This window comes from Oncorhynchus masou, chromosome 21 (genome assembly GCF_036934945.1).
Source record: "Oncorhynchus masou masou isolate Uvic2021 chromosome 21, UVic_Omas_1.1, whole genome shotgun sequence".
Lineage (NCBI taxonomy): Eukaryota > Metazoa > Chordata > Actinopteri > Salmoniformes > Salmonidae > Oncorhynchus > Oncorhynchus masou.
The window spans coordinates 53,578,276-53,585,097 of record NC_088232.1 but is presented as its reverse complement, the minus strand read 5'-3'; the positions used below and the strand labels follow the sequence as shown (position 1 = coordinate 53,585,097).

Sequence of the window (6,822 nt, the reverse complement as noted above, 5' to 3'; positions counted from 1 at the left end):
CGAGAGACAGAAAAACAGCTTCTATCTCAAGGCCATCAGACTGTTAAACATCCACCACTAACATTGAGTGGCTGCTGCCAACACACTGACTCAACTCCAGCCACTTTAATAATGGGAATTGATGGGAAATGATGTCAAATATATCACTAGCCACTTTAAACAATGCTACCGAATATAATGTTTACATACCCTACATTATTCATCTCATATGTATACGTATATACTGTACTCTATATCATCTACTGCATCTTTATGTAATACATGTATTACTAGCCACTTTAACTATGCCACTTTGTTTACATACTCATCTCATATGTATATATTGTACTCGATACCATCTACTGTATCTTGCCTATGCTGCTCTGTACCAACACTCATTCAACACTCATTCATATATCTTTATGTACATATTCTTTACATATTCTTTATCCCCTGACACTTGTGTGTATAAGACAGTAGTTTTGGAATTGTTAGTTAGATTACTCACTCGCATTAACATCTGCTAACCATGTGTATGTGACAAATAAAATTTGATTTGATTTGATTTTATAATGTTAGGGTTAAGGTTAGGGTTAAGGTTAGGGTTAAGGTTAGGATTAATGTTAGGGTTAAGGTTAGGGTCAGTTTTAGGTTTTGGTCAGACGGGCTGTCAATGTGATGTTGGTCAGAAAAGTCCATGTAGTCTTTCCCTTCTCAAACCTGTCCTCCCCCTAACCAGCTCATATCATGTATTCCACCACCAGCACACCTGATTCACTAATCAGAGGTTTGGATGATTAGTTGACCAGTGGAACAAAGTGGACTGGCTCTAGGTGAACTATGTGGAGAGTCTTCCAGGGACAGTACAGTACAGACGGAGAAGCTAACAACAGTGTAGTTTACTCAACTCATTCAAACTATCATGAATATTGTTTAGAGAGAAGATCTGCACAAGGGCATAAAGTTTAAGATATAATAATAATAATAATAATATATCCCATTTAGCAGACGCTTTTGTCCAAAGCGACTTACAAGTCGGCTGGGGCCACTACTTTTACATATGGGTGGCCCTACCGGGAATCGAACCCACGACGCTTGGCGTTTCAAGCGCCATGCTCTACCGACTGAGCCACACAGGACCCTGATATAGCAAGAAAGGACAATATGCAAGGTAGCCAAAGTGGAATCAAAAGTCATAGGCCTAATCATCAATCAAATATGAAATATAAAACCCAAATATAATCTACATATAAAGACAACATGTCATCTACATGTGTTATAGAATAGCTCCCTTCTCACATCCCAGGTCATGTTTGGACTGGAACGGGATAACTCAACGGGCTATGCGCATCTCCCCAATAGCCTACAGACAACTTTCCTGAGTGCAATGTCATTAATGTGACCGATATGTACAGTATAATAAGCATAGTGAAGAAGGAAGAGATCCCACCTCTGACGCACAGCAGAGACATCGCTGCTGAGATTTCCCCTGGAGCAAGAGTCCCTCAAGAATTTAAAAACAGTCATTGCGTTTCAATGAATGTCCTCCCCAAACGCTTGTTGCATCGTGAACTATCCTCCCAGTCCCTTGGGAGTTCAGCGGATGGATGATGCGCCGCTGCCATTTACTTGGATGAGAAGTTGGACGAACGCTCCTCCAGCTCACGATACGAAATGGTGGAGAACTGCAGTGTGGTGATGTGTCGTTCACGAACGAACGGCTCTTTCTGAACGGATCTTTTTGTTGAACCTCGGGAACCGAATTGCATCGGTGAAAGAGCCATTCACCCGGCTCTATGATTTGCAAACTGCTACTACTGTTTGTTGAGCTCAGAACAACGTTTTTCTGTAGATAAATTACAACATCATTACCTAAGGGGGTGAATCCTCACTGCAGAAATTACAAATAGTGGGGAAAGAGTTGTGATTGTATGTTTGTTTGTACAGTTATGGCTGTAATGTTATTATTTTGTGTTCTCACTAAACACCCACATTTGTATTTGTGTGGGAAATGTGTGTAGGCTATGTTTGCTGTTTGTATTTCATTGAACTAGGCCCATACAAAGACAAATCACACAACATAGATTTCCAAATAACCTTAGGCAAAAATACACGAAATAAAAGTCAAGTGAAAATAGTTATAAATGTCTTTATCAATTATGAGTAGCGAAACGATATGACTTTTGGACACTGATGCGCAGGAGAACCCCTAGCTGTCAATCAAGCAGGCGCGGTGAACGGATTATGACCATCAAGCGTTCCAAATGACGAAACAATACAGTTCTAGAACAGAGAAAGTTAATACCGAAGATATTATTCGGTTCCACACTAAAACTGCGCTTTGACACGTGTGATTTGAGGTGAGTCAAATATTTACAGAAGTTTACAATACATTAACCATCCGCTAGCCTACTTAGCCAATAATTCTGTCATGGTAAGATAACACACGTGAAGTTGAACGTTAATGTATTTTAAATATTTTTTATTTCTGACATTATATAGCTAGCCTTATAAAATGCAATGATTTATTATAGCTTTGTTATTTCTGTTGCTATCAATCACTCCATCTGTATCTACTCTTCTGTCTGTCGGACTATCTGAATTGTCTGTGTACTGTCGAGCCAGAAAGGTTCTTTCACACAGGCTCATATTCACAAAGTCTCATAGAAGGAGTGCTGATCAATAATCAGTTTGGTCTTTTAAATTAAACTGAATACGTTTTGATGGACAGGAGGCGACCTGATCCTAGATCAGCACTCCTATCCTGAAACACTTTGTGAACACAATCCAGGTGTACTGTGATTATGAAGTTGTGATGAGGTATTATTATATTAGTTGTGCTGATGCATGATGGGTTGTAGGCTAGAGCTTGAGGACTCAACTCTGAAGACTGTTTCACTGACCTGGTGAGTAAATGTTGTGTACAATGGCACCATCTAGTGACAGAAACATAGAAACACACATTGTTGCTGAACGAAGGCATCTCTTTATTTTCCAGAAATAAAACTTGTAGACCTTTCCTGCAGCCTCTGAGGAGATGGACAGCTCTTCTTCTTCTGGACGATCTCCGTCTCCTACTGGGACTGTCTTCTTACCCCCTCCTATCATGTGGAACAGTCTGTAAGTCATTCATCACATAACCTAGCTGTGGTCCAGGGCATTATGTGCGGCTTGCTGAAGGAAGGCTCAGTGTCTGCAAGCTGTACGTAACGCCCTGGACCAGAGTGACACATGACCCACCTCTGGCCATCATGGACAGTCAACTCATCACATTCACCTACTGTAAGTCACAGTTGTGTGATTTGTGTTATTAAAGACAGTTAAATTGAGCAGAAGTTGAATTTTTATTGTAATATTGTAGTAAATTGTCTGAGTTCACTTCCTAAATAATGTGTTGACATTCCTTTGCTCCCAGCTACCAGCAGGCAGAGATGGAGGTTCACTTCCTGAGAGAAGAGAAGAAGACCTGTACAGAGAAGGAAGCCCACATGCTTGAGTTGAGGGGGAAGGATCGAACGATCCGAAACCAGAAAAAGGAGATGGACAGACTTCAAGTGTGCCTCTGGGAGGAGGAAAAGAAGAGGAATGGTGGAACGGAGAAGGACAAGATCATTGAACAATTACAGTCTGAGACAGACCATCTCCGAGCCCTTTTACAAGATGAAAGGAGGAGAAGAAGAGTAGAAAGGGGTATCATGAAAGAGTGGAAGGCTGAGATCCTGAGACTGAGGGAGGCAGAGAGCCAGAGGGAGGCAGAGAGCCAGAGAGAGGCAGAGAGCCAGAGGGAAGCAGAGAGACAGAGGGAGGCAGAGAGCCTGAGAGAGGCAAAGAGACAGAGGGAAGCAGAGAGACAGAGGGAGGCAGAGAGACAGTGGGAGGGAGAGAGACAGAGGGAGGCAGAGAGACAGAGGGAGGCAGAGAGACAGTGGGAGGGAGAGAGACCGAGGGAGGCAGAGAGAGCTACAGAAACGAAGGATAACCAAAGGAAAATGCAGGAGATCCACAGACTCAAACAACTGCTGGATCTACTGATGGTGGACCTACAACTGGCCCACGTAAGACATGTCATTGTTATTATTAAAAGGCAGTGTATATTCACCCAGCTGAAAATGAATAGTGGCAGACAGCGGTACGCTAACCCAATGTTAACTTGTATTCCTTTCCTTAACCCTTACCTTAACCTCACTGAAACTATACCTAACCTTTACCTTAACCCAACCCTGGGTCCTGAACCTAACCTTCATTTATCTCAACCCCTCTGCCTTTCTTCTGCCGGTTGAATATCCACTTCCTTATTAACGTCATTACTGTTGTTGTTGTTGATAACTGTATCTGTGCAGGTTGGAAATAGTTGCATTAGTGAAGCATCATCTGTAGGAGTCATTTCTACAAGCATAAACATCAGAGGCAACATTGTTGTAACATCACACAAATTGTAACAGGAATTTCTCAAACCCAAAACTGAATGGGCAAGAGGGTTGTGTGTTTGTATTTGTACACATTTTGGACATAATTGATTCCATAAAATGTCTCCATTTTTTCAAACCATGATAATACATTAATTGACAATGAATTGTCCAGATGAATTGATCAAAATGACCCTGCTATTGATGTTGTCCAGTGTTTGATTCAATTACCAAGCTCTAGGTTGTATTTCTGTGTATCATTCTCTGCAAATCCATTGAAAGTATGTCTTGGTCATAGATTATCACTAATTTTACCTTTTAAAATGAAGCAAGAGATTGAGAGATTGAGGCTATGGCAGAAAGTCATGGAGGATCAGCGACCAAGACTGGCCTGGAACAACAAACCTATTGATACAGGAAGAGAGAGGGAAAGAGAGAGGGAAAGAGAGATAAAAGCAGAATTGGAAAGTCAAGAAATGAAGAAGAAAGTGGAACAGGCAGAAGAAACGATAAAAGCGTTAGAACGAGAGATTGAGAGATTGAAAGAGATTGAGAAGGAAATAACATTTGAAAGAGAAAGAGACGTGCGTATTGCAGAGAATGAGAAAGACAAACTGGTTAACGAAAAGGTAAAAGAGTTAGAGAGAGAGGTTGAGAGACTGAAAGAAGAAATGACAACAAAAGAGATTCAATACAAAATCAAATTTGAAAGAGCGAAAGAAGCGTTTAGAAGACAGAATGAGAGAGTGAAACAGGTTAACCAAAATGTCCTAGTGTTAGACAGAGAGGTTGTGAGAATGAAAGAAGAGATTAGATTGAAAGACGAGACTCAACCAGAGAGAACATTTGATAGAGACAGAGAGAGAAAAAATGATTGGAGACGAAGTGAAGAGGAGATGAAAAATAGAGTGGAGAGAGAGATGGAGATGGAGACAGACCTCATCAATGACAAAAAGACGTCTGAATTGGAGGAAGTCTTCAAGAAAATCAAGGAACAGCGGATAGAATTAGAAAATATGGAAACAGACAAATATAAATGGAAACAGAACCAAATGGACACGGAGGATAAGATGGAGGGTGAGGACAACAAACAGAAAGAGGTAGAAAGAAAGAGAATGGAGAAAACACTAAAACAGAGACAACAAGAAGATGAGAAGAAGAAGGAGATGGAGAGAGAAGAAGAAGAGAGACGCAAACAGAAGCACATAGAGATGGAAGAGGAAGAAAGAGAGAGGGAGAAAGAGAGACAGAGACAGATTGAAAGGAAGAGAATGGAGAAGAGACAGAAAATTATGGAAATAGAAGAAGAGAGACAGAGAGAGATTGAAAGAGAGAACGATGAAGAAAGATGTAAACAGAAGCAAATAGAGATGGAAGAGGAAGAAAGAGAGAGGGAGAAAGAGAGACAGAGACCGATTGAAAGGAAGAGAATGGAGAAGAGACAGAAAATTATGGAAAGAGAAGAAGAGAGACAGAGAGAGATTGAAAGAGAGATTGAAGAAGAAAGATGTAAACAGAAGCAAATAGAGATGGAAGAGGAAGAAGGAGAAAGGGAGAAAGAGAGACAGAGAGAGATCAAAAGGAAGAGAATGGAGAAGAGACAGAAAATTATGGAAATAGAAGAAGAGAGACAGAGAGAGATTGAAAGAGAGATTGAAGAAGAAAGATGTAAACAGAAGCAAATAGAGATGGAAGAGGAAGAACGAGAGAGGGAAAAAGAGAGACAGAGGCAGATTGAAAGAGAGAACGATGAAGAAAGATGTAAACAGAAGCAAATAGAGATGGAAGAGGAAGAAAGAGAGAGGGAGAAAGAGAGACAGAGACAGATTGAAAGGAAGAGAATGGAGAAGAGACAGAAAATTATGGAAAGAGAAGAAGAGAGACAGAGAGAGATTGAAAGAGAGATTGAAGAAGAAAGATGTAAACAGAAGCAAATAGAGATGGAAGAGGAAGAACGAGAAAGGGAGAAAGAGAGACAGAGAGAGACCAAAAGGAAGAGAATGGAGAAGAGACAGAAAATTATGGAAATAGAAGAAGAGAGACAGAGAGAGATTGAAAGAGAGATTGAAGAAGAAAGATGTAAACAGAAGCAAATAGAGATGGAAGAGGAAGAACGAGAAAGGGAGAAAGAGAGACAGAGAGAGACCAAAAGGAAGAGAATGGAGAAGAGACAGAAAATTATGGAAATAGAAGAAGAGAGACAGAGAGAGATTGAAAGAAAGATTGAAGAAGAAAGATGTAAACAGAAGCAAATAGAGATGGAAGAGGAAGAAAGAGAAAGGGAGAAAGAGAGACAGAGAGAGACCAAAAGGAAGAGAATGGAGAAGAGACAGAAAATTATGGAAATAGAAGAAGAGAGACAGAGAGAGATTGAAGAAGAAAGATGTAAACAGAAGCAAATAGAGATGGAAGAGGAAGAAAGAGAAAGGGAGAAAGA

The 6,822-nt window shown here is 40.5% G+C and overlaps 1 non-coding gene across 1 annotated transcript; it reads right to left on the bottom strand.

Moving 5' to 3' along the window:
- Positions 1-1,044: 1,044 nt before the first annotated feature.
- On the bottom strand, positions 1,045-1,120 carry trnas-uga (transfer RNA serine (anticodon UGA)). Its single transcript has one exon. It is a non-coding gene; the product is annotated as a tRNA-Ser (tRNA).
- Positions 1,121-6,822: the final 5,702 nt, after the last annotated feature.